Consider the following 25,332-nt stretch of genomic DNA (forward strand, 5'->3'; position numbering starts at 1 on the left):
CCCGCTGCTCCTACTTTCCAAACTCTGTCCTATGAATACCACTCTGCCAAGAAATGCTCCGTTCCTGAGAGGGGCTGGGGGCCCTTTGCTGAGCCTCTCCGGCTCTCAGGTCTCTGCCTTTGTCCTCCGCTGCCCTCCCCCTTCCACAGGATCAGCAGGGCTGGGCTCAGAGGCTGTGTCCTCCCATGGTAGTATCCTTGGCAAATAAAGGTTTATTGGTGTTAATAACCAGGACTCTGAACTCTGGCCAAGAGTCAAGGTCGCCACTTCCTAGGGACACTGGGAGCCTGAGGAACTCTTGGGTCTTCTGGGGGTTGGAGGCAGGAGACACCTGAGCCCGACTTCTGAGAGTGGTGCCCTCTGGGCCCTGCTCCTTCTTCAACACCATTGGGACTCAGGCATCAGCTTCAGCTGGAGCTCTAGGCTTTAAGACAGTGCCTCAGAACCTTTTGGCTTTGAAAGACTTTTGTTGTGTGTTTTGTTTTTCTGAGACACAGTCTCCCTCTGTTGCCCAGGCTGGAGTGCAGTGGCCCAATCTCAGCTCACTGAAACCTCCACCTCCCGGGGTCAAGCAATTTTCCCTGCCTCAGCCTACATACTTATATTTCTTGAAAACTATGGGGACACAGTGTCCAGAACAATACTATTAACCCACTCCACCCACCTACCCCTCACCTCTTGCACACACTATAGCAACTCTCTGCTGGGGACCGTGGGGACACAGTCCAGAGCGATTCTTATTAGCCCACTCCACCCACCTACCCCTCACCTCTTGCATACACTAAGCAACTCTCCACCTAAGTCCCCAGAAAACGGAAATCCTGCTTACCCATGTCTCTCTTAGCCTCTTCTGTTCTGAGAAAGAGAAAAGTAATCCCTAATATCTGAAAGCCCCAGCTGGACCTTGGTGTTGCCAGAATTTGACCTGACATTCACAGCAAGGCCTTAGTGTCATCCCATTGGACATAAGCCATTTCACAGGACATCAACATGAGATAGGACCATTCTTTAACTATGGTGGATCAAGACAAAAACAACAGCACTCTAATCATATCTAACACAGAAAAAGCATGAACATTGTCCAAGTCACAAAAATGACCTAATGTGAGTGCCTGCTGTCCTAGTTAATGTGAGTACCTGCTGTTTCTTTACCAATTGCAGCTTTAGCCTCACTCTAATCGTTCCTCTTTCTAGATGAGATTTATTAATATACCAAATCACAGAATTACTCTTGCTTCCTGACAGCATCCAGCACAAAGGAAAGTTCTGCTTCTTTAACCCTCTTGAAAACCACTAACACAAACCCAGATCCTATAAGTCCTTTCTAATGCTCTCTTCCTGAGATGGTCACATGGTTTCCCATGCTATGCATCCTCCCTCACTTCAAACAAGCAGTGAACCCAACTTGTTCAACTACAGGTGTGCTTGTGGTGGTCTTTGGCTGGAGGGCACTGACACTTCCTATCTCATTATTACAAAAGCACAGAGACTCTTGGAGAGGAGAAGGGGGAAGAAACTGCCACAAAGCTGGAGTCTCCCTTAGTGATAGTGGTTGGGGGGCTAGTGTGCATGGAGAAGGTGGAAACATGCACATTTTTCCAATACATAAAGAAAGATGTCTGCACCCTTCAGTATCTCAATACTGTCTCAGGCCTGGGAGAGTTCTTTTGAAGAGACCCTTAGATGGCTGTGTTTAGCTGGGATTAGAGCCACAGACCTTGCTGTTCCTGGCCCGGCCCTATATCAAGTAGCTGATAGGTGAGGAGGTGGTAGGCCTCCACTCCACAGTTTGGCACTTGTAATCTGAACTGATGACACCAAAGCAACTGCCCACCTCACAAGTCCCTTGCTTTGATGCCCACTCTCTTTGTTGGATATGGTTAATGTGATGTGATGATGAGTAGAATACTAAAGACCACTTCTTTAGTGCCAAGCACTGTGCTAAGTGCTCTATGTATCTTTTTAACCCTCTTACTCCTGAGAAGTAGGTATCAGTATAACCCCACTTTACAAGTGAGAAAGCTGGGACTTAGAGACATTACTTTGTCAAGGTCAGGTAGCTAATAAGCAGTAGAGGCAAAACTTAACCCCCTAATGTCGGGTTCCAAAGGCCATGCTGTCACGTGAACATGACCAGTGTAAAGAACTGTATGTTGTGGATGCCAATGCAGCCTTCCTAGGAGAGCAGGATTTGGACTTCAGATTGAGCAGAACTAGGAAGTGAGCAGGAAAGATGAGATGGTAGCAGCAGCGAGACTCCAATCAGGACTTCCCCATCTCTGTGTGTCCCCAACAGTCCAACACATATGAGGGCTTAGTTTCATGTATGATTTCCAGGGGTTTATTGTAAATTGCTTATAGAAACATTTCTTTCTGTTTGTACCTTTTTTTTTTTTTTTAAATAGAGATGGAGCTGGGTGTAATGGCTCACACCTGTAATCCCAGCACTTTGGGAAGGTGAGGTGGGAAGATCACTTGAGGCCAGGAATTCAGGACCAGACTGGGCAACACAGTGAGACACAGTCTCTACCAAAACAAATTTTTTTTTTTTTTTTTTTTTAAGTAAGAGTCTCACTCTGTCACCCAGGCTGGAGTGCAATAACACGATCTCAGCTCACTGCAACTTCCGCTTCCTGGGATCAAGTGATTCTCATGTCTCAGCCTTCCAAGTAGCTGGAATTACAGGGGTGTGTTGCCACACCTGGCTAATTTTTGTATTTTTAGTAGAGATGGGGTTTCACTGTGTTGCCTGACCAGGCTGGTCTGAACCCCTGACCTCAGGTGATCCACCCTCCTCGGCTTCCCAAAGTGCTGGGATTACAGGCATGAGCCACCATGCCCGAACTTCACCTTTATTTTTTTCATTTGAAAGTATATCTTAGAGTTTATTCAAAGTCAGTTCATAGGTGTTTTTTTTTTTGTTTTTTTTTTTTGTTTTTTTTTTTTTTAAGACAGGCACACAGCTATCTACTGCATGGGCACAAATAAATTGGGTTAAATAACCCTATTCTTGGACATTTAGGTTAATCCAGCCTTTTGCTATTACTATTTTAGTAATGAATACCCTTGTTCATTTATTTTTGTTCACATTTGTAAGTCCACTTACAGGATACATTTCTAAAAGATGAATTGGTGGGTTAAAGTGTAATTAGTAGATTGTACTTTACAAAGATAATCACAAAAAGATTTTCCACCTCCCAAGCTTTTCTACAATGTGACTTTGCCACTACTCTACCCAGAAGAGGTGAGGTCTATTTCTCCATCCTCTTGGATGTGAGCTTAGGGGTGACAATAACTGCTTTGACCAATAGAATGTATGACCAACAGAAGGTATGCTGGGCTAGTTCTGGACATAGCCTTTAACTGGCCTGGTAGCTTCCACTTCCTGCCTCTTGGTAGTGCAACTACTCTGAGACCATTAAGCTATGAGAAATACAAGCCATATGGAGAAGCCAAGAGTATGAGATAGCATGTGGAGAGGGGAAAGAGAGGCCAAGGAGCACTTAGGCATCGGACAGGCAAGTAACCAAGCCATCTTGGAAGTAAATCCTGCAGTGTCAGCCACTCCCACTGACACCATACTGATCAGAGAAGAATTCCTCAGCCTAGCTTTTCCTGAATTTCTGACCCTCAAAAACATGAGCACAATAATTATAAAAGTGCAAACTACTAAGTTTGGGGGTAGTTTGTTACATGGTAATAGACAACTGTAACAGGGTACATGAATTTTCTATTTTGATTGATATTGTCAAATCACTTAAAAAGGCTATACCAAATTACATTCCCATAAAAAATGTATGCAAGTGCACTGAGATGGTTTAGATCTGTGTCCCCACCCAAATCTCATGTTCGGTCGTAATCCTCAATATTGAAGGTGGGTCCTAGTGGGAGGCAATTGGATCATGGGGGCAGTTTCATTATAAATGGTTTAGCACTATCCCTGTTGGTCATGACAGTGAGTGAGATCTGGTCATTTAAAAGTGTGTGGCACCCACCCCTCCCCTCTCTTGCTTCTGCTCTGGCCATGTAAAAGGTACCTGCTTCCCCTTTGCCTTCCACCATGATTGTAAGTTTCCTGAGGCCTCCTCAGAAGTGGAAACCTGTGTTTTCTGTACAGCCTGCAGAACCATAAGCCAATTAAACCTCTTTTCTTTATTAATTACCCAGTATCAGGTATTTATTTCCAGCAGTGTGAGATCGCACTAATACACTCACTAACACAGTACATTATCAAACTCTTTTTTTAGACAGGGTCTTGCTGTATTGCTCAGGCTGGATTTGAACTCCCAGGCTCAAGTGACTCTCCTGCCTCTGCCTCCCCAGTAGCTGGGACTACAGGTGCACACCACTGTGCCTGGCCTTTTTAGCTCTTAAAGAGCAATGGACCATCCTGGCAGCCTTAGTCCAGGTCAGAGTGTGTAAGTGTTCCCAGTGCCACCGAGACTTGGGGTGATCCCCTTTGCCCACCAGTCTTGGTGGGACCAACCCCTGCCCTCTGGGGACTCAAGTTTCCCTTCTGCAGAATGAGTGTTGTGGCCAGCAGCTCCTGGGCCTGTCTCCTGCAAGCAGCCCACTGCTGCAGGCACATGCCACCACACCTAGTGCATTATCCAACTTTTGGATCTCTGAAATCTGAAAGGTAAAAATATCTGTCTTAATTTATATTGCATATATTGTAAATGAGACTACACACCATTTTGTGTATTTTAAAGCCATTTGTATGTGATCTCGGATCTACCAATTTTCTTTGCTCATTTTTCTATTAGATTATTTGTCTTAATGATTTGTAAAACCTCTTTAGGGCTGGGCACAGTGGCTCATGCCTGTAATCCTAGTAGCATTTTGGGAGGCCAAGGTGGGCAGATTGCTTGAGCCCAGGAGTTGGAGACCAGCCTGTCTCTACAAAAGATATAAAAATTAGTTGGGCATGGTAGCACATGCATGTAGTTCTAGCTACTCCAGGGAGCTGAGGCAGAGGATCCCCTGAGCCCAGGAGATTGAGGCTGCAGTTAGACATAATTGTGCCACTGCATTCCAGCCTGAGTGACAGAGTGAGACCCTGTCTCAAAAAAAAAAAAAAAAAAAAAATTGACCTCCTTATATATTAAGGCGATTAAGTTTTTTCGTATGTGTGGCAAATATTCTTCTAAGTTTGTGTCTTTTGATTTTGTGTGTGATAACAGTGGATCTGTACAGATGTATTTTTTTTTTTTTGAGATGGAGTCTGGCTCTGTTGCCCAGGCTGGAGTGCAGTGGCGCCATCTTGGCTCACTGCAAGCTCCGCCTCCCAGGTTCACACCATTCTCCTGCCTCAGCCTCCCGAGTAGCTGGGACTACAGGCACCTGCCACCACACCTGGCTTATTTTTTGTGTTTTTAGTAGAGATGGGGTTTCACCGGGTTAGCCAGGATAGTTTCAATCTCCTGACTTCATGATCTGCCCACCTCGGCCTCCCAAAGTGCTGGGATTATAGGTGTGAGCCACTACACCCGGCCCAAATGTATCTTTCTTTTAGGCAGCAGCTACATAGCTGTCTCAGTAATTCAGAGATGGTAATGTACTGGTTAAAGTACATTAGAGGTCAGAAATCTTTCAACAAAATCATGTTTATTTTTAGAAATTCAACAAAACATGAATTATTGCTTATACACAAATGTCTACCTTAACTATAAATGTTCTTCTGGGGCAAGTTTGTTTGCTTTTTAATTATGCACTGAATTCACCACAGTTGTCTAAAGATAGGGCTTTATAGGAAAGTAGAAAGTGCACAAGAAGAAAGTGCAGGGAGAATGAAGCTTGCCTTCCCCGGTGGGACTCCTGACCGGCAGGGCCTCTTGGTGAGGCTGGGTGAGGGCTGACTGTTCCAGGGATTGAACCAGATTCCCTTTCAGATCAGCAGTTCCTGGAAAGGAGTGCTGGGCTGTCACTTTCCCATTAAGTACACATATGTCACCTTTTCCCTGCAGACATTGGGTGATACCCAGCCTTTGTTTGCTTTGGTCAGAATAACTTAACTTTTCTCCTCCAGCCTGGCCCCCAGCCCCAGGCCTGAAACCATTCCATCCTCGTGGTCTTCCTTCATTCAGATGTTACTCACACATCCTTGGACAAAAGAGGATTCATGAAAAAGATGGATACAGGCTGCTTCTTCTCTGCCAACTTCAGTGGGGCCCTGGACAGATAAGTGTGGGCAAATAAGCTTTTCCACTTTACTCTTCTAGTCCCCTAAGATTCATTTTGGTTTTCAAGAAAAGAAATTATCTCAGGCTCTGAACTCAACCCCAAAAGCATTGCTCAGAGAAGGCAACAGCCTCCTCAGGCCCAGGAATGGCCAGACTGTCTCTCTTGTGTCCAGATCATAAAATGGGATGAGATGGTCTCTAAAAAGCCCCTCTCCTAAAACTGTGATTCTGTTTGCACTAAGCCTCCCAGATTTCTGCTTGCTGAGGAGTCACCCAGAATATTCAATGGAAGAAAAATCCAATTGGCAAGCTCTGGGCCCCAGGCTGCACACAGAAGCTGCGTGATGGACTCAGTACGGAATTAGGTCACAGCATGCTACGTGCATGTGGATGAATTTTGGCTGGTGGCTCAGGAGACTGAGAATTCATGCCCTAAACATTCACCTAGAAAACATTCCTGATTTCAACTGGGCGTATCTGGTCAGTTACTCACACAGAGGACACTTTGTTCTAAAACCCTGGGGTTATGCCCAGCATTCATCACAGTCTGGGCACTGTGTTTATGGTCACATTTACCCCTGGCAGGGTCCTTAGGTCCTAGTTAGCAGCTTTTTCTACTTCAAGGGAGGCAGCAAGAAAAGTTAAAAAAACAAAACAAAAAACAACATAGCAAGTTACTTTTGACTTTCCTAGCAAATCACCTAGCAAGATCAAATGGGAACGTGTCTGTTAACTGGATGACACCAAATGAATTATGGGGCAAAGGGCAACTGACAGCAACTGCCTGGGAGTGGCAGAGATGGATTTATAGACAGGCTCATTGCCCACCCTTGATTTCTCAAAATGAAACAGGGAGAGAAAGGTGTTCTTCAATTTGGTGTATCCCAGATATAGAAAACCAGTGAAGTAGGAAAGAGTGTGAGTTCCAAAGTATGGTGACTTCAGTTTGAATACCAGTAGCTGTATGAACCTGGAGATGTTCCCACCTTCCTGAACCTCCATTTCCTCATGTGTGAAAAGGGATACTACATACCTGCCAGATAAAGATTAAAGGAGATTTGATCACATAGAGTAGTGCCAGGCTCACTGTAGGCCACCAATAAGTGGTGTTAGTTATCATTATTACTCACTTGAGTTTCTCCTGAGAAACACAATCTCAACTAAACCCTAGGCCCGATTTTCTCTCTAAGGACTGGTTTATCGACCTGGCATCTCCCATAGGTGTTGCTCATGCTGCTGGTAGCTTCTCTCCTAAGCTTTACTCACCATTCTGGCAAACAGGGCTGTAGTGAACACTTTCTTCATATTGTGTAAGTCTTGGGGAGACAGAACTCGCCTTCCTGCTTGGAAAGCCAGCCCAGTCATCGTACAGGCCTGAGACCTGGACTTAATCAATTTGATGCCTCTTCCAGAGGCTGGGACTCTTATATGAATAAAAGAGAGACACCGGGACAGGTAAGAAATGATCGCGAGTCAGGGGGCGCAAGGACAGTAGCAATCCCGGCCTGTCCCCTGCTCTTGCTGCACAGCCTTCTTTATTTCTTGTTTATTTTCACAGCCTGGTTCTCCAGCCTTCTAGTCAATTCTGTGAACCACTAGGTCTCCTCCCAATACATTCCTTTTTTGAATGAGTCAGGCAGAGCTGCTTGCTATTGTTTGAAACAAAGAAGTTTCTAATGTGGAGCCAAGACACCTTTTTCACACTGCCAGGCAAGAGGAAAATTCAGCCAGATTTGGGTGTTGAGAGCTGCCCTTTCCCTGGGAAAAGCAACTACTAGCAAAGAGGGCAAGAGAGATTTCCATAGTTGTCCCAGGGTTCAGGGGAGGCAGTCTCTCTGCCCTTTGATGTTGCTGGAAATCCTCTAACAACGCTTATGCAATCTCAAAACTAGCAACTCAGGAAACAGGACAAAGCAGTGCAAGAGAAATACAAGGCAGGCAAGTTCCTGGTTCAAAGTCATAAACATTTGCCATAAAAATGAGAACAAGATTTCCCTCGATAAACAAGACAAAGGCAAGAAAACGTGGAGATTGGTTGCTTTTTCCTCTTCCTGTACTTAGGAGGGTTGACCTTGATTCTACCCTTTCTTTGCTCAACAGCATAGGCAAAAAGACTAAGCTGAAGTCAGGCCAGGGAGGAGACACAGGCTTCCATCCCATAGTTGCCCCAACAGGGGACTGGGTGTGTCCTGAAGCTTCCTTTTTTCTTCCTTTCCCTACTAGCAAATGTCCCTTATAAGGACCCATAATGATGCTGAGTTACATGACCCCTGAGCCAAGTATCATCACCTCATCAGTGAAGCCTTCTTTGATATCCCCAGGTAGAGTTCATTGTTCCCGGCCCTACATAATACTACATTGTAGAGTATGTGGTCATTTAGTTGTATGTCTCCCTCACTAGACCTATAGTGAGTGCTTTGAAGGAAAGGACTATGCCTGGCAGTACCAGGCTCAGAAGTAATCTCAGAGTCTGTTGAATAAATGCATGTGGGAGACCTGACTTCATGTGAACAGCTGTGTTATTCCTCTATTCTGTGAGTTCACAGTTGATAGCAACATGCCAAGAATGGCCTTTGCCTCCAGGCCCCATATGTGTGTTGGTGCGAGGTATGGGAGTGGGAGAGTCCATGCAAACAGCATTTAAGGCACCAAATGGCCCTCCTAGGGAAGTGATTAAATTGAATAAAAGGACTTATTTAATTAGCAAGCAATTATTGAGTGTTCTTGTACCAATTGGCCCATACTTAAGGTGAGAGGCAGTGAACACATGTCCTAGGTGCCAGAAAGGAAATCAGCAGTACTCCTTCCACCTAGAGCCATTGCTGACAACCCCTCTCTGCCCTGGCATCAGTCAGGCCCTGATGGCTCTGTCCTTGGGCATACTCATTGTCAGCCCTCACTTGGGGAACTAACTTTTTTGTTTAACTTTTTTGAGGTTTTCTGGCAAAAACCAGAAAGCCTACTAGACAAATTCTAAGAGCTGTAACACTGGGAACTAACTTTTTTTTTTTTTTTTTTTTTTTGAGATGGAGTCTCACCCTGTTGCCCAGGCTGGAGTGCAGTGGTGTGATCTCGGCTCACTGCCACCTCCACCTCCTGGATTCAAGTGATTCTCCTGCCTCAGCCTTCCAAGTAGCTGGGATTACAGGCATGAGTCACCATGCCCGGCTAATTTTTTGTACTTTTGATAGAGACAGGGTTTCACCATGTTGGTCCCAAACTCCTGACCTCAAGTGATTCACCCTCCTTGAACCAACTTTTAAAGAAACATTAGTCCCTGGGCCAGTCATTTCCTTCAGGTCGCCACACTTCCTATATCACTCTCTCCTCTTAGTGGTTTTGACAAAAAGATGTGACTTGTCATACCCTAAGAGGCTGCTTTCTTTTCAGAGCAGATTGCTTTGGTCACTCACTTGAGCACAGCAATGAGAGGTCTAGGGAGGTGCTGCCATGAATGGAAGCAAGAACTTTCAAGAGAGTTCATTTGGATCCCGTTCTTTTTTTTTTTTTTTGAGGCAGAGTTTCACTCTTGTCGCCCAGGTTGGAGTGCAGTAGTGCGATCCCAGCTCACTGCAACCTCTGCTTCCTGGGTTCAAGTGATTCTCTCACCTCAGCTTCCTGAGTAACAGAGATTACAGGCATGCACCACCACGCCAGGCTAATTTTAGTATTTTTAGTGGAGACGGGTTTTCACCATGTTGGCCAGGTTGGTCTTGAACTCCTGACCTCAGGTGATCCACCCACCTCAGCCTCCCAAAGTGCTGGGATTACAGGCATGACCCACCGTACCTGGCCTGGATCCTCTTTCTTGGTTCTTAGGATTCGATTAATAACCTTTATTAGTGATGGTGGTAGGTCCTGGGTCCTGGTTTACAGTTATTCTGTGAACAAGGGTTCTTTTCAAAAAATGCCTGAAAAGGATTAAAAATAGACTGGGCAGAGTGGCTCATGCCTGTAATCCCAGAACTTTGGGAAGCCAAGGCAGGCAGATCATCTGAGGTCGGGAGTTTGAGACCAGCCTGACCAACATGGAAAAACCTCGTCTCTACTAAAAATACAAAATTAGCCAGGTGTGGTGGCGCATTCCTGTAATCCCAGCTACTCAGGAGGCTGAGGCAGAAGAATCACTTGAACCCGGGAGGTGGAGGTTATGGTGAGTCAAGATCTTGCCATTGTACTCCATCCTGGGCAACAAGAGGGAAACTCCATCTCAATAATGATAATAATAATAATGATGATGCCAAACTGCAACTCTCCGGTCTTCCTGAAATAGTGAATGCTTTCCCTAAATTAGATTTACCTTAGTATGCTTAACAGCTTACAATGCAACAAATAAAAAGACAAACAATTCGATTTTAAAAACTAGACTAAGAATTTGAACAGGGAGAATTTGAATTTCTCGCAAGATCTACAAATAGCCAATAAGCAGTAAAAAGGTGCTCAACCTCAAATTCAACTCAAAAGCACAATTAGGTACCACTTCATACCCACTAGAATGGCTATAAGAAAAAAAGTCAGATAGTAAGTATTAAGGAGGATATGAAGGAACCCTCACGCACTGCTGCTGGGAATGTAAAATGATACAACTGACTTGGAAAACTGCTTCTCAGTTCACCAAATGATTAAACAGTAAGTTACCATATGACCCAGCAATTCCACTCTTGGGTCTATACCCAAGAGAAATGAAAACATAAGTTCATGTCAAAACCTGTATGTATGTTTATATCAGCATTATTCATAATAGCCGAAAAGTGGAAACAACCTAAATGGCCACCAACAGATTAATGAATAAACAAAATCTGTTATATCCATACAATGGAATATTATTCAGCCATAAAAAGAAATGAAGTGCTGACATGTACTGCAACATGTGGACCTCGAGAACATTATGCTAAGTGAAAGAAACCAGACAAAAACCCCACATATTATTCCATGTATATGAAACGTCCAGAATGGGCAAATCCACAGAGAAAGAAGGGATGAGAAGTGACTATTAAATAGTACGAGGCCTCTTTGGGTGATGACAGAAATGTTCATCTCTAGACCCCATCTCTAGATAGTGAGATAATTATAAAATCTTATGACTAGGCTGGTGGCTCAAGCCTGAAATCCCAGCACTTTGGGAGGCTGAGGCATGAAGACTGCTTGAGCACAGGGGTTTGATACCAGCCTGGCAACATAATGAGATGCTGTCTCTATTTAAAAAAAATTTTTTTTGGCTGGGAGCGGTGGCTCACGCCTGTAATCCCAGCGCTTTGGGAGGCCGAGGCGGGCGGATCACGATGAGATCGAGACCATCCTGGCTAACTCGGAGAAACCCCATCTCTACTGAAAATACAAAAATTAGCCAGGTGTGGTGGCGGGCGCCTGCAGTCCGAGCTACTAGGGAGGCTGAGACAGGAGAATGATGTGAACCCGGGAGGCGGAGCTTGCAGTGAGCCGAGATCGCGCCACTGCACTCCAGCCTGGACGACAGAGCGAGACTCCGTCTCAGAAAAAAAAAAAATTTAAATCTTGTGACTATACTAAAGATAACTGAATTTATATATACGTATATTTTTTGTTTGTTTGTTTGTTTGAGACAGAGTCTCGCCCTGTTGCCCAGGCTGGAGTGCAGTGGCGCGTTCTCGGCTTACTGCAACCTCTGCCTCCCGAGTTCAAGCGATTTTTCTCCCTCAGTCTCCTGAGTAGCTGGGATTACAGGTGCCTGCTACCACGCCCAGTTAATTTTTTTGTATTTTTAGTAGAGATGGGGTTTCACCATGTTGGTCAGGATGGTCTTGAGCTCCAGACCTCATGATCTGCCCACCCCAGTCTCCCAAAGCGCTGGAATTACAGGGGTAAGCCACTGTGCCAGGCCTACATTTTTTTTTTTTTTAGATGGAGTTTCACTATTGTTGTCCAGGCTGGAGTGCAGTGGTGCGATCTCAGCTCGCTGAAACCGCCTCTCAGGTTCAAGCAATTCTCTTGCCTCATCCTCCCAAGTAGCTGGGATTATAGGCGCCTACCACATCTGGCTAACTTTTGTATTTTTAGTAGAGATGAGGTTTCACCATGTTGGCCAGGCTGGTCTCAAACTCCTGACTTCAGGTGATCTGCCTGCCTCAGCCTCCCAAAGTGCTGGGATTACAGATATGAACTACCATGCGCGGCCTGAATTTACACTTTAAAACGGTGAACTTTATGGTATGTTTTCCTCTCTTTGTGTGTGTGTGTATATATATATGTATTCATGCATATATATACACACACACTTAAGAGTTGTCATTGACACTGGCCTATTCTTTATTTTCTTATTTTTTTTAGTGACAGAGTCTGCCCCCAGGCTGGAGTGCAGTGGCACGATCTTAGCTCACTACAACCTCTGCCTCCTGGGTTCAAGTGATTCTCGTGCCTCAGCCTCCCAAGAAGCCAAGATTACAGGCATGTGCTACCACACCTGGCTAATTTTTATATTTTTAGCAGAGACGGGATTTTGCCATATTGACCAGGCTGGTCTCGAACTCCTGGCCTCAAGCAATCCACCCAACTCCAAGCAGTGGAATTACAGGCGTGAGCCACCACACCTGGCCTGACATTGGCCCATTATTGCTCAAGGTCTTTACATACAAAGCAAGAGATGGCTTCTAAGGGTTCTAACCACTCTGATGTTTTAAAGCATGTGTCTACAAATGCAGAAAGCAAGCTCAAGTACTCTTGTACTAAATTACTAATTCAGAGCACCTTCTGCTCATAGACCTAAAGATATCTTGCAAGCCATGTGATCTCAGGTTTATTTGTGGGCCACATGTTCAGATGTTCATGTGCCTGAAGATGACATGACTTTTTAAAAATTACCATTGTATGTAAATTAGTCTACTAATCATTAAAATTAAGAATCTTGGCCGGGCGCTGTGGCTCACATCTGTAATCCCAGCACTTTAGGAGGCCAAGGCGAGAGGGTCGCCTGAGGTCAGGAGTCCAAGACCAGCCTGGCCAACATGGTGAAACCCCATCTCTACTAAAAATTCAAAAATTAGGCGAGTGTGGTGGCGGGCTCCTGTAATCTCAGCTACTTAGGAGGGTGAGGCAGGAGAATAGCTTGAACCAAGGTGGCGGAGGTTGCAGTGAGCTGAGATTGCACCATTGCACTCCAGCCTGGATGCCCAAGGGTGAAACTCCATCTCAAAAAAAAAAAAAAAAAAGAATGTTTAGCAGCAATACAAAAGGAGTCTGTTCAAAAGTATATAGCCTAGTGCTACCTGTTAACCAATTCTAATCTGATTTGATCATATAGTAATGAAAGTATTTACATTATCCTCAGAACCTATCAGGTCAAGGCATGTCCCAATCCTGACACCACATTTGAATTTATATGGTAGTTCTCAGCTTCATGTCAGCAGTTTCATGAAACAATAAGAACTTTGGCAGAACTAGGTCGAGGTCCTCTTGGTGGGCAGAGTATCATCTCCCTGTATTCTATCAGTTCCTTTGACTTGGATAGGACAGATATTAGACAGCTCTCGAGGACTGCATTCCAAAGGTAGTTGCAGAAAATCAACACATTTCACAGGTGTCTGACTGTGCCTCTCTCTCAAATTGTGCCCATTTTCACCAGGGAGAGCTGCAGTTTATCTTATACCATTCATGATTCCACCATGCTTAGGCAGTTCAGTAATGGGAAAGAAGTACATTTGGGTATTGTTATTCAGACCAGAAAGCTAGTTGGGTGTGGTGGCATGCGCCTGTCAGGCCCAGCTACTAAGGAGTCCAAGGCAGAAGGATCACTTGAGCCCAGGGTTTTAAGACCAGGCTGGACAACACAGGAAGATTCTGTCTCTCCTTAAAAAGAAAGAGAGAGACACAGAAAGACACTGCATTGGAGGGGGAAATATATTAATAGGCTGGGCACAGTGGCTCACGCCTATAATTGCAGCACTTTGGGAGGCCTAGGTGGGTGGATTACTTGAGCTCTGAAGTTTGAGACCCGCCTGGGCAACATAGCAAGACCTCGTCTCAACTTGAAAAAAAAAAATCAGCTGGGCATGGTGGTACATGCCTATAGTCCCAGCTACTCAGGAAGCTGAGGCGGGAGGATTGCTTGGGCTCAAGAGATTGAGGCTGCAGTGAGCTGTGATTGTGCCACTTCACTCCAGCTTGGGAGACAGAATGAGATTCTGTCTCAAAAAAAAAAAAGAAAAGGTAATATATAATGTGTATACATTAGAAGCATCATGAGCCCTAGCTTGGGGCAGTATCAGGTGGAGTTTAGAATAAAATCATATGAGGGAGGGACTGTTACACTGTTCAATAGAAATATGAGCCATATATGTAGTTTTAAGTCAGCTAATAGACATATTTAAAAAGTAGGCCGGGTACAGTGGCTCACACCTGTAATCCCAGCACTTTGGGAGGCCGAGGCAGGTGGGTCGCCTGAGGTTAGGAGTTTGAGACCAACCTGGCCAACATGGCAAAACCCTGTCTTTACTAAGAATACAAAATAAATTAGCTGGGCATGATGGCATATGCTTGTAACCCCAGCTACTCAGGGGGCTGAGGCAGGAGAATTGCTTGAACCCAGGAGGCAGAGGTTGCAGTGAGATCATGCACTGCACTCCAGCCTGGGCAACAGAGCTAGACCCCATCTTAAAAAAAAAATAGTGAAAAGGGCTGGGCATGGTGGCTCATGCCTGTAATCCCAGCACTTTGGGAGGCTGAGGCCGGTGGATCACTGGAAGCCAGGAGTTCAAGACCAGCTTGGCCAGCATGGTGAAACCCTGTCTCTACTAAAAATACAAAAAAATTAGTGGGGTATGGTGGCTCATGCCTATAATACCAACTACTCAGGAGGCTGAGGTGGGAGAATCGCTTGAACCCAGCAGGCAAAGGTTGCAGTAAGCCAAGATTGCGCCACTGCACTCCAGCCTGGGCAACAGAGAGACATCCTGTCTCCAAATAAATAAATAAATACATAAGTGAATAAGTAAATAAAGTAGGCCAGGCGCGGTGGCTCACACCTATAATCCTAGCATTTTGGGAGGCCAAGGTGAGCGGATCATCTGAGGTCAGGAGTTCAAGACCAGCCTGGTCAACATGGTGAAACCCCATCTCTACTAAAAATAGAAAAAATTAGTAGGATGTGGTGGTGGATGTTTGTGATCCCAGCTACTCAGGAGGCTGAGGCAAGAGGATCGCTTGAACCCAGGAGGCAGAGGTTGCAGTGAGCCAAGATTGTACCACTGCACTCCAGCCTGGGCAACAGAGTAAGACTTTGTCTCAAATCTAAATAGTAAAAAGAAACAGGGGAAACTAATTTATATATTAAATATATGAAACTATTTAATATATCCAAATAGGCCCAATATATCAAAATATTATTTCACCATGTAATCAATAGAGATATTTTACTTTTTTTTTTTTTTTTTTTGAGATAGAGAGTCTCGCTATGTCACCTAGGCTAGAGTTCAGTGGTGCAAACACAGCTCACTACAGGCTCATGCCACCACACCTGGTTAATTTTTTTATTTTTATTTTTTTTAGAGACAGGGTCTCACTATATTGCCCAGGCTGGTCTTGAACTCTTGGGCTTCAGTGATCTTCCTGCCTCAGCTTCCCAAAGTGCTGGGATTACAGGTGTAAGCCACCACACCCACCTTCATATTTCATCAGTCTTTTTCCACAAAGTAATTTTTATTATGCCACTGTGCAGGTAAGAAAACTAGAGAGGTCAAGTTTGGCATCTCAGAACTAACACATGGTAGAGCCTGGACTCAGATCCAGATCTCTCTGACTGTCTGACTGCAAAATCCTCGCTTGCTTGTAAACTCCCATTCTACCTTTTTTTTTTTTTTGGAGACAGGGTCTTGCTCTGTCACCCAGCTTGGAGTACAGTGGGGGCAATTATGGCTCATTGCAGTCCCAACCTTCTGGGTTCAAGCAATCCTCCCGCCTCAGACACCCAAGTAGCTGGGACTACAGGCACATGCCATCATGCCCAGCTAATTTTTGTATTTTTCGTAGAGACAGGGTTTCACCATATTGCCCAGGCTGGTCTCCAACTCCTGGACTCAAGCAATCCATCTACCTTGGTGACCCAAAATGTATCAAGACAAAAACCCATATGAATCTCTTGTCAAGAATTTAAAACACTCTTCCTCAGCAGGGCACGGTGGCTCAGCCTGTAATCCCAACACTTTGGGAGGCTGAGGTGGGTGGATCACAAGGCCAGGAGTTTGAGACCAGCCTGACCAATATGGTGAAACCGTCTCTACTAAAAGAAAAAAAAAAATACAAAAATTAGCCAGGTGTGGTGGCACGCACCTGTAATCCCAGCTACTCAGGAGGCTGAGGCAGGAAAATCGCTTGAACCTGGGAGGCAGAGGTTGCAGTGAGCCGAGATCATGCCACTACACTCCAGCCTGGATGACAGACTCAGTCTCAAAAAAAAAAAAAAAATTAAAATTAAAAAAAAAAAAAAAAAAAGTTCCTCATTACAAAACCAGCATAGCTTGTTGTGGGCTTACTTTGGTATGGGATTTCTCACAACAGTTGGACACACTGCCAGGGCTGATGTCTCTGTTGTGACAATTTTACTCCAACACAGCATTTGTGGGGCATTCTTTGGAAAGAGATGGGGCTGCCAAGGCTTTTACAAAAAAACTCTCTCTTCCATGAAAATTCTCAAATGTGGCAGCGAGCAGATATGTTCGCAGAGCCTCTGAATTCATGCACAGACAGATGCTCTGCATAGAAATTGTAACTTAGTCTACAGCCATACCACCCTGAATGTGCCCAATCTCATCTGATCTCGGAAACTAAGCAGGGTCGGGTCTGGTTAGTACTTAGATGGGAGAAATTGTGAATAAACTTCACAATTGGAGAACATAAAGATCTTTTATTTGCAGAGATCGGAGATTAAAATTTGAATGTGCAAAACTGCCAATAGTTTGGTAAATACATCAGGCCACCAGCAGCCTTCAAAGGGAATTGAAATCATCTGTAAAATACAGTGAGGTGGGCAATGTGTGGGCATGTGGGTTTTCCATGGAGGGAATAGATTTATGCTAGATGCAAAATGCATACTTCATAAGTCTTTAAAAGTCTTAAGTCTTTGATAAAAGACTTGATACATCATACATCTTTGAAAACTGGTAATATTTTATAGTTACAGCTCATCTCAGTTTTGACTACCCACATTTTAAATGTCAGTAGCTACACATGACTAGTGACAACTGTATTGGACAGCACAGCTTCAGAGCATCTTAGCTGTGGGAATAATACAAGCAGCACTTAGTGAGAATCAATTTTGGTAGGCATTGTTCTGAGTTCTTTACAGGTTTTAACTTGTTAATCCTCACAACTCTATGAAGTAGGTATTATCATCCTCTTTTACAGAGAAGGAAACTGAGTTTCAGAGAGGTGAGCTTATTTGCCCAAAGTCATAGCCAAGGTAGTTTCAGAGCTTCTGCTTTTAACTATTCTACTAAACTCCTTGGAGCCTGCCTACTATTTCTATCTCTAGTATGGTCTTAATAAGTGGTAATAAACAAAGTGCTGCTCTGTTGGGAATATTTTTTATTTTGTTGGAGAAGGATCTGATAAAGTGGAGTCATGAACTCTTCAGGTCCAGGAAACGCGAAATGTGGGGCATCAACTCAGTAAATCTCCAAGATTCCTTAATCTCTACAACCCTGCTTTAGCCCTTTACAAGTATTTCACAAACTGGCAAGGGTCAAGGGCACGAACACAATGAAAACTTGTGATGCTAATCACTTTCTTCTCTAATCATGCAATGATTTGCAAAGTTCACAGCACAAATTTTCCTGGAGAATGATGCAATAGAAGCTGAGCATACTAGCCTTTTGACTTCAATAAACTGATAAACCTGTTTGTCCATTTTCTAAAGGTACAATTCAAATCCATTTTCCTACATTTAGACAAAACTTCAGATTACTTATTGGCAAGTGGTTTAGCCCTGCTAATTAATATTATCTAATGAGGTAGTTTTTAATGTCAAATATGATATACAGTCCAAATGTTGGATGTTCTCCTGCCTTAGGAACACTCCTACTTTCCTTACCCAAAACTGGTAGAAGGATGAGATGGAGAAATTTAAGGATGCTATCAAAGAACATGTAGCAAATTATTTGTACGTCACAAAGGGATAACAAACTGCTATAGACTTTTCTTACTCATTTTCTCTAAGCAGAGGTTTGGACAAGGACTTTACATGGTACTTTAAGGAACACCTCTTTTTGACTTGGAGAACTGAGCACATGCATTAATCTCTACTTCTTCCCACTAACATTAGAGTAAGTGAACATCAAATATATCCATGAGCACAAAGAATAAAGGAGGAGAGAACAGCAGATGAATGTGAACAGAGTTTCAGAAGTTAGAAACTGGCTAGAAGAGTGAGCAGTTAGGAAAAAGTGAAACCTAAACCTGCTGGGGATGGGAATGTCAATGAGAAGCAAATGAGTCAGGCCTCAGACCCTGGGGAAGCTCAGGATTCATGTACTGTGTATCACGCCATGTACCATGGAAAGCAGGGGGCCAGCTGTAACTGTCAGCTGAATCTCTACATGGAACAATTGGGCCCCTATGTACACTCTCATCCCAAGCAGCTAGATGACTACCCCTCTCCCAATTAACAAGAGACTGGGAGTTGATTCTGTGGGAGAGTTTCAGTCAAAGAGGTTCCAGGCAAATAAACTCTAGGCATGGTGGACGTTGGGGGAAACAATACACTATTGGGGGAAAAAAGGTGAAGTGTTCACTGTGAATGATGAGATCTTAGCTTTGCATTGCTGGGCTCTAAAGCCACTAGTAGCTAACTGTGTATCTTTGCCCCATCTTTTTCCCACCAGAAGATTGGATAATTCTTCTGTGGAGAAACCTACAGAAATTGATAGGAGCTTCAAACCACAATGCACTAACAAATCTCATCTTCTGACACGAGTTTCCAATGGCTTTTCTAGGGTCTTATAGACAACAAAAGACTTTTGAAAAAAAGGCTTCCAACATGAAAGGTAAAGGCCAAAATAAATAAAAACTCAAATGAATAAATGCAAGAAGAAAATTTCAAAAAAGTTGTAATTAAGAAACACTTCATTTGGATGGAACTATAAAGTAAAAGAATGGGATAAATTGTATCCTTTCATTTCACTCTATGAACTTATGTTTCTTTTCTTATTAGAATGTTGCCACCCTTTCACTTCAGAGATAAGCCAAATAAGAAAAAGCCATGAAAATAAATTCCAAGTTTTTTCACTTCTCTGCATGCACCCCCATCTCCACTGCCGTAGTCCAAAGCAGCAGCATCTTTCCTCTGAACCATGACAACAGCCCCTTCAATAGATCTCCCTGCTTCAGACTAGTCCCTGCCAAACAATACTACACAGAACATTTAGAATGTTTTTTTTTTTTTGAGACCCTGTTGCCCAGACTGGAGTGCATTTATGCAATCACAGCTCACTGCAGCCTTGACTGCCGGGCTCAAGCAATTCTCCTATCTCAGCCTCCCAGGTCTTTGGGACCACAGATGTGTACCACCCCACCTGGCAATTTTTTTTTTGTAGAGATGAGGTCTCCCTGTGTTGCCCAAGTTGGTCTCCAACTCCTGGGCTCAAGCAATCCACCCACCTCAGCCTCCCAAAGTGTTGGGATGACAGGCATGAGCCACCGCACCAGGCCAGGATGATTTAAAAAAAGAAAAAAAAAAAAAAAGCTGGGCATGGTGGCTCACACCTGTCATCCCAACACTTTGGGAAGCTGAGGCAGGCCTTGACCTAGGAGGTCAAGGGTGCAGTGAGTCAAAATCATACCACTGCACTCCAGCCTGGGTGACAAAGTGAGACCCTGCCTCAATAAATAAACACATAAATAAATCTAATGCCCTTGTGCTGGCCAACAAAGTCTGGTATCATCGGGTCTGTATGCTCCTTCAGCCTCTCCCACTCCACTTGCCATTCCACCTATTCCTTCTCCCCCCGACATGCTAACCCCATCCAGCTCTTTCTGTTCCTAGAACACAAGTTCGTTCTCCCCTCAGGCCTTAGCCTAGAGGTTCCTGAATATGACTGCTTTTTTTTTTTTCTTTGTCTATGTCCCCACACTGTAACAAAAGCTCCATGAGGGCAAGTATCATGTCTATCTTATTTTCCATCAGACCATCTACAAGGGTACCTGACACGTAGTATGTGCCCAATAAATATTGAATAAATGAAGTCATAGTACAGAAGCCTCAGAGTTTTAAGGGAGAGGTGAAACAATGTAAAATGAAAAAATATTGAACCATTAAACAAATTCCATCAGGGAATATAAAAACTCTATTGATGTTCGAATCAATATTTTCCTTGGACCAAGTAGGTTTCAATGTCAAAAATTCTATTTTATCAATGTCAATATCCTGGCTGTGATATTATGCTATAGTTTTGTAAGACTGAAGGAACTGGATAAAAGATACACAGGATCTCTCTCTCTCTTTTTTTTTTTTTTTTTGAGACGGAGTCTTGCTCTGTCGCCCAGGCTGGAGTGCAGTGGCCGGATCTCAGCTCACTGCAAGCCCCGCCTCCCGGGTTCACGCCATTCTCCTGCCTCAGCCTCCCGAGTAGCTGAGACTACAGGCGCCCGCCACCTCGCCCGGCAAGTTTTTTGTATTTTTTAGTAGAGACGGGGTTTCACCGTGTTAGCCAGGATGGTCTCGATCTTCTGACCTCGTGATCCACCCGTCTCGGCCTCCCAAAGTGCTGGGATTACAGGCTTGAGCCACCGCGCCCGGCCGGATCTCTCTTATTTAATGTAAATCTATAGTTATCTCTTTTAGCAGTATTGGGTATCTAAATTTACTAAATTATTTATATTACTTAGTATGTTATTTTAGTATCTCTGCTAAAATAAAAAGTTTAAATACTTCTAATCAAAGGTAAGATCATTTAGTATTCACCCAGCCTGCTTTTGCAGTGCCACCCCAAAATGTATTCCTCTATAGAATGTTCCACAGAAACAAATGCTCACTGATGGAACTTAGGGTCATAGAGGAAGCCTCCATAGCTGGTAGCTGATATCCTTCTCTGGGAGCTGAGAACATCAGACTATTCTTAACCACACACAGCGCCTCACCCATAGTCAGTGTTCAATAAATATTTATTCAATGAGCTAATTATTCGAGAAAGCCAAAATGACATCCCGGCACAGGTTGTGAACTCTTGTAACATTGGCTGTTATTCCAGCATGGGAAGACACCAGCATCAAAGACAGGTCTATAAATGACTGTGTACTATTCACAAAGCCCCTATTACTCTTAAAGGAGTAAGATTCCCAAAATGTACAGTTGACACTTATCCAACATGTCTAGTTACTCAATTCTTTGATACACAAAAATTTTAAAAAATAAAATTATTCGATACAAATTGCTTTACATATTAAGGTAGGACAAGGAAATACTCTGGTAGGCCATGTGTAAAATCCTACTCTTTAAATAGATACTGAAATAGTCCTGGTCTTATTAACAAGTTAAGGCCCTTTCCAAAACTCAACTAGTAAATGTGTGGTTTGAGAAGGACAACTATGTCAGGAAGTAGCTACCCCCATGAAGAGGCCCTATTTGACTTCTCAATTACGGTAAAGGATGAAGTGCCTGCATCTCCTGGTTGTGTTTATATTTTGTTTCTATTTAGAGAACAGTTAATGGGTTAAGCAGCATAGTTGTTTATTGTATCCATTGAGCTAATCTAAAATATGTTTGGGTCTTACATCCTCTAAAAGAACATTTAAAAATTTTTAATTTCACTTCATTTATTACTTTATAAGTTACAATCCTTACAAAGTTAAACATTAAAATTGACTACATAAAATTTAATTATTCATTTTTAAAATTTTTATTTTTCATTAAAATTGACTACATAAAATTTTATATAAACCAAGTTCTTCTGTCTGAGCATTTTTCTTTCTCCTCTACCCCATGAAAGAGCAATTTTTTTTTCCCACAAGCTATCTAAACTACACTCTAAACCAAGTCCAGTAGCTGCTGCCCTTGAAGTTGATTAGCAAAACACAAAGTATTCAACAGAATACAGGAGCTGATTTAAACTGATAAAAGGCAGGAAATTCAGAGCTGAAGGTAATACCAGCTCCTGACGTACCCCATTGTTCCTTGGCATACTAAGGCACTCATCACATTTAGTGACCTCATATCTCATCTGGACTAAATACCAAAGCTGAATGCATCTATTTAAGGCAGATGTAGCTTCATCCTTAAATTTCCAGATTTAAATCACTGTTGTCCTTTCTCATTTGTTTTCTAGAGTGGCAGCTTTTATAAAAGTAACTAAGAAAATAGGTTTCATATGGAAGAGAGAGTTGAGCGATTAGTATACCCTTCTCAATTGTGTATAAGAGAAACTTTGAAGTTTAAATTTAGAAGGTCTATCAGCCCTGACACATTACAGGAATATTAACACTGTCCTGTGAATGAAACTAGATTTACAAATAAAGTCTCAGAAAAAAAAAAATTAAATGTCAAGCTATCACTACTCACCTGTAGCATCAAAACACTATGCAAAAAAAGTTTAGGTAAGAACATTTTAGAACTTACCTGTAAGAATGCCCAACGATTTTTCTGCTCCTGAATTTTGGCATTGACCCTAATACTTAACTTGCATCAAAATTATCCCTTCATTTTCTTTTCCAACTCCCCTGCTTTCTTCTTTTTGAAATCTTCAGATTTCAGACCACATTCATACTCAACCATAGAAATAGGTCATGCAAAAAATAAACGGAGTTTCACTCTTGTTGCCCCAGCTGGAGTGCAATGACACGATCTCGGCTCACTGCAACCTCTACTTCCCAGGTTCAAGCGATTCTCCTGCCTCAGCCTCCCAAGTAGCTGAGATTATGGGCACAGGCCACCATGTCCGGCTAATTTTTTGAATTTTTTTTTTTTTTTTTTTTCTTGAGATGGAGTCTCACTCTGTTGCCCAGGTTGGAGTGCAGTGGCACTATCTCGGCTCACTGCAAGCTCCACCTCCTGGATTCACACCATTCTCCTGCCTCAGCCTCCCGAGTAGCTGGGACTACAGGCGCCTGCCACCATGCCCGGCTAATTTTTTGTATTTTTAGTAGAGACGGGGTTTCACCGTGTTAGCCAGGATGGTCTTGATCTCCTGACCTCATGATCCGCCCACTTCGGCCTCCCAAAGTGCTGGGATTACAGGCATGGGCCACCGTGCCTGGCCAATTTTTTGAATTTTTGGTAGAGATGGGGTTTCGCCATGTTGGTCAGGTGGTCTCAAACTCCTGGCCTCAAATGATCCGCCAGCCTTGGCCTCCCAAAAGTGCTGGGATTACAGGCATGAGCCACTGTGCCCAGCCCATTCCAGATACTTTTTTACTTGTTTTACTTTTAGAGATCGGATCTCGCTCCATCCATCGCCCAGGCTAGAGCACAACAGCACAATCATGGCTCACTGCAGCTTCCATCCCCCAGGCTCGCGTAATTCTCCCACAACAGCCTCCAGAAGAGCTGGGACTACAGGTTTGAGCCATCACGCCCAGCTGATTTTTTTGTTAAAGACAGGGGTCTCACTATATCGCTCAGACTGGTCTCAAAGTCCTGAACTCAAGGGATCCTCTCACCTAGGCCTCCCAAAGTGGTAGGATTAGGCGTGAGCCACCGCGCCCGACCCTTTTTTAACTCTTAAGAATGACATAGGCCGGGCGCGGTGGCTCAAGCCTGTAATCCCAGTACTTTGGGAGGCCGAGATGGGCGGATCACGGTCAGGAGATCGAGACCATCCTGGCTAACCCGGTGAAACCCCGTCTCTACTAAAACATACAAAAAAACTAGCCGGGCGAGGTGGCGGGCGCCTGTAGTCCCAGCTACTTGGGAGGCTGAGGCAGGAGAATGGCGTAAACCCGGGAGGCGGAGCTTGCAGTGAGCTGAGATCCAGCCACTGCACTCCAGCCTGGGCGACAGAGCAATACTCCGTCTCAAAAAAAAAAAAAAAAAAAAAAAAAAAGAATGACATAATTGGCTGTGAATGGTGGCTTATGCCTGTAACTCTACCACTTTTTTTTTTTTTCCTTCTTCTAGATGGAGTCTCACTCTGTTGCCCAGGCTGGAGTGCAGTGGTGCATTATCTCGGCTCACTGCAGCCTCCGTCTCCCAGGTTCAAGCAGTTCTCCTGCCTCAGCCTCCTGAGTAGCTGGGATTACAGACAGGTGCCACCATGCCCAGCTAATTTTTATCAGAGTCGGGGTTTTACCATGTTGACCAGGCTGGTCTTGAACTCCTGACCTCAAGTGATCCGCCTACCTCAGCCTCCCAAAGTGCTAGGATTACAGGTATGAGCCACTGCACCTGGCCAGTAACCCTACTACTTTGGGAGGGAGGTGGGAGAATCACTTTAGCCCAGGAGTTTGTGACCAACCTGGGCAACATGGCAAGACCCCATCTCTACTAAAAGTACACAAAATTTGCCAGGAGTGGTGGTACATGCTGACAGTTCCAGCTCCCTGGGAGGCTGAAGTGGGAAGATCACCTGAGCCTGGGAGATGGAGGCTGCAGGAAGCCGAGATCACACAACTGCACTCTAGCCTGGGCAACAGAGTGAGACCCTGTCTCAAAAAAAAAAAAGAAAAGAAAAAAAAGAAAAAAGATTATCTAAACAAATGGAAAACATCTCATGTTCATGAACTGGAAGACAACATTGTTAAGATGGCAATTCTTCCGAAACTGATCTACAGATTCAGTATAATCCCTATCAAAATCCTAGCTTTTTTGCAGAAATCAATGAACTGATTCTAAAATTCATATGGTTTTGGGCGGGCGCAGTGGCTCATACGTGTAATCCCAGCATTACGGGAGGCCGAGGCGGGTGGATCACTTGAGGCCAGGAGTTGGAGACCAGCCTGGCCAACATGGCAAAATCCCGTCTCTACAAAAAATACAAAAATTAGCCAGGCATGATGGCGCCTGCCTGTAATGCCAGCTACTCTGGAGGCTGAGGTGCAAGAATCACTTGAACCTGGGAAGTGGAGCTGAGATCATGCCACTGCACTCCAGCCTGGGTGACAGAGTGACAGAGTGAGAGAGACTTTGTCTCTTAAAAAAAAGTATGTGTGTTTATATATACGTATATATATATACGTATATATAAATGTATGTGTG

At 43.9% G+C, this 25,332-nt stretch overlaps 1 non-coding gene across 1 annotated transcript; it reads right to left on the reverse strand.

Annotated features, from left to right (window-relative positions):
* Positions 1-9,113: 9,113 nt before the first annotated feature.
* On the reverse strand, positions 9,114-9,173 carry LOC114679130 (U7 small nuclear RNA). Its single transcript, XR_003730809.1, has one exon. It is a non-coding gene; the product is annotated as a U7 small nuclear RNA (small nuclear RNA).
* Between the last annotated feature and the right edge of the window lie 16,159 nt (positions 9,174-25,332).

The sequence above is a fragment of the Macaca mulatta genome, chromosome 6 (assembly GCF_049350105.2).
Source record: "Macaca mulatta isolate MMU2019108-1 chromosome 6, T2T-MMU8v2.0, whole genome shotgun sequence".
NCBI classification, from domain to species: Eukaryota; Metazoa; Chordata; class Mammalia; order Primates; family Cercopithecidae; genus Macaca; species Macaca mulatta.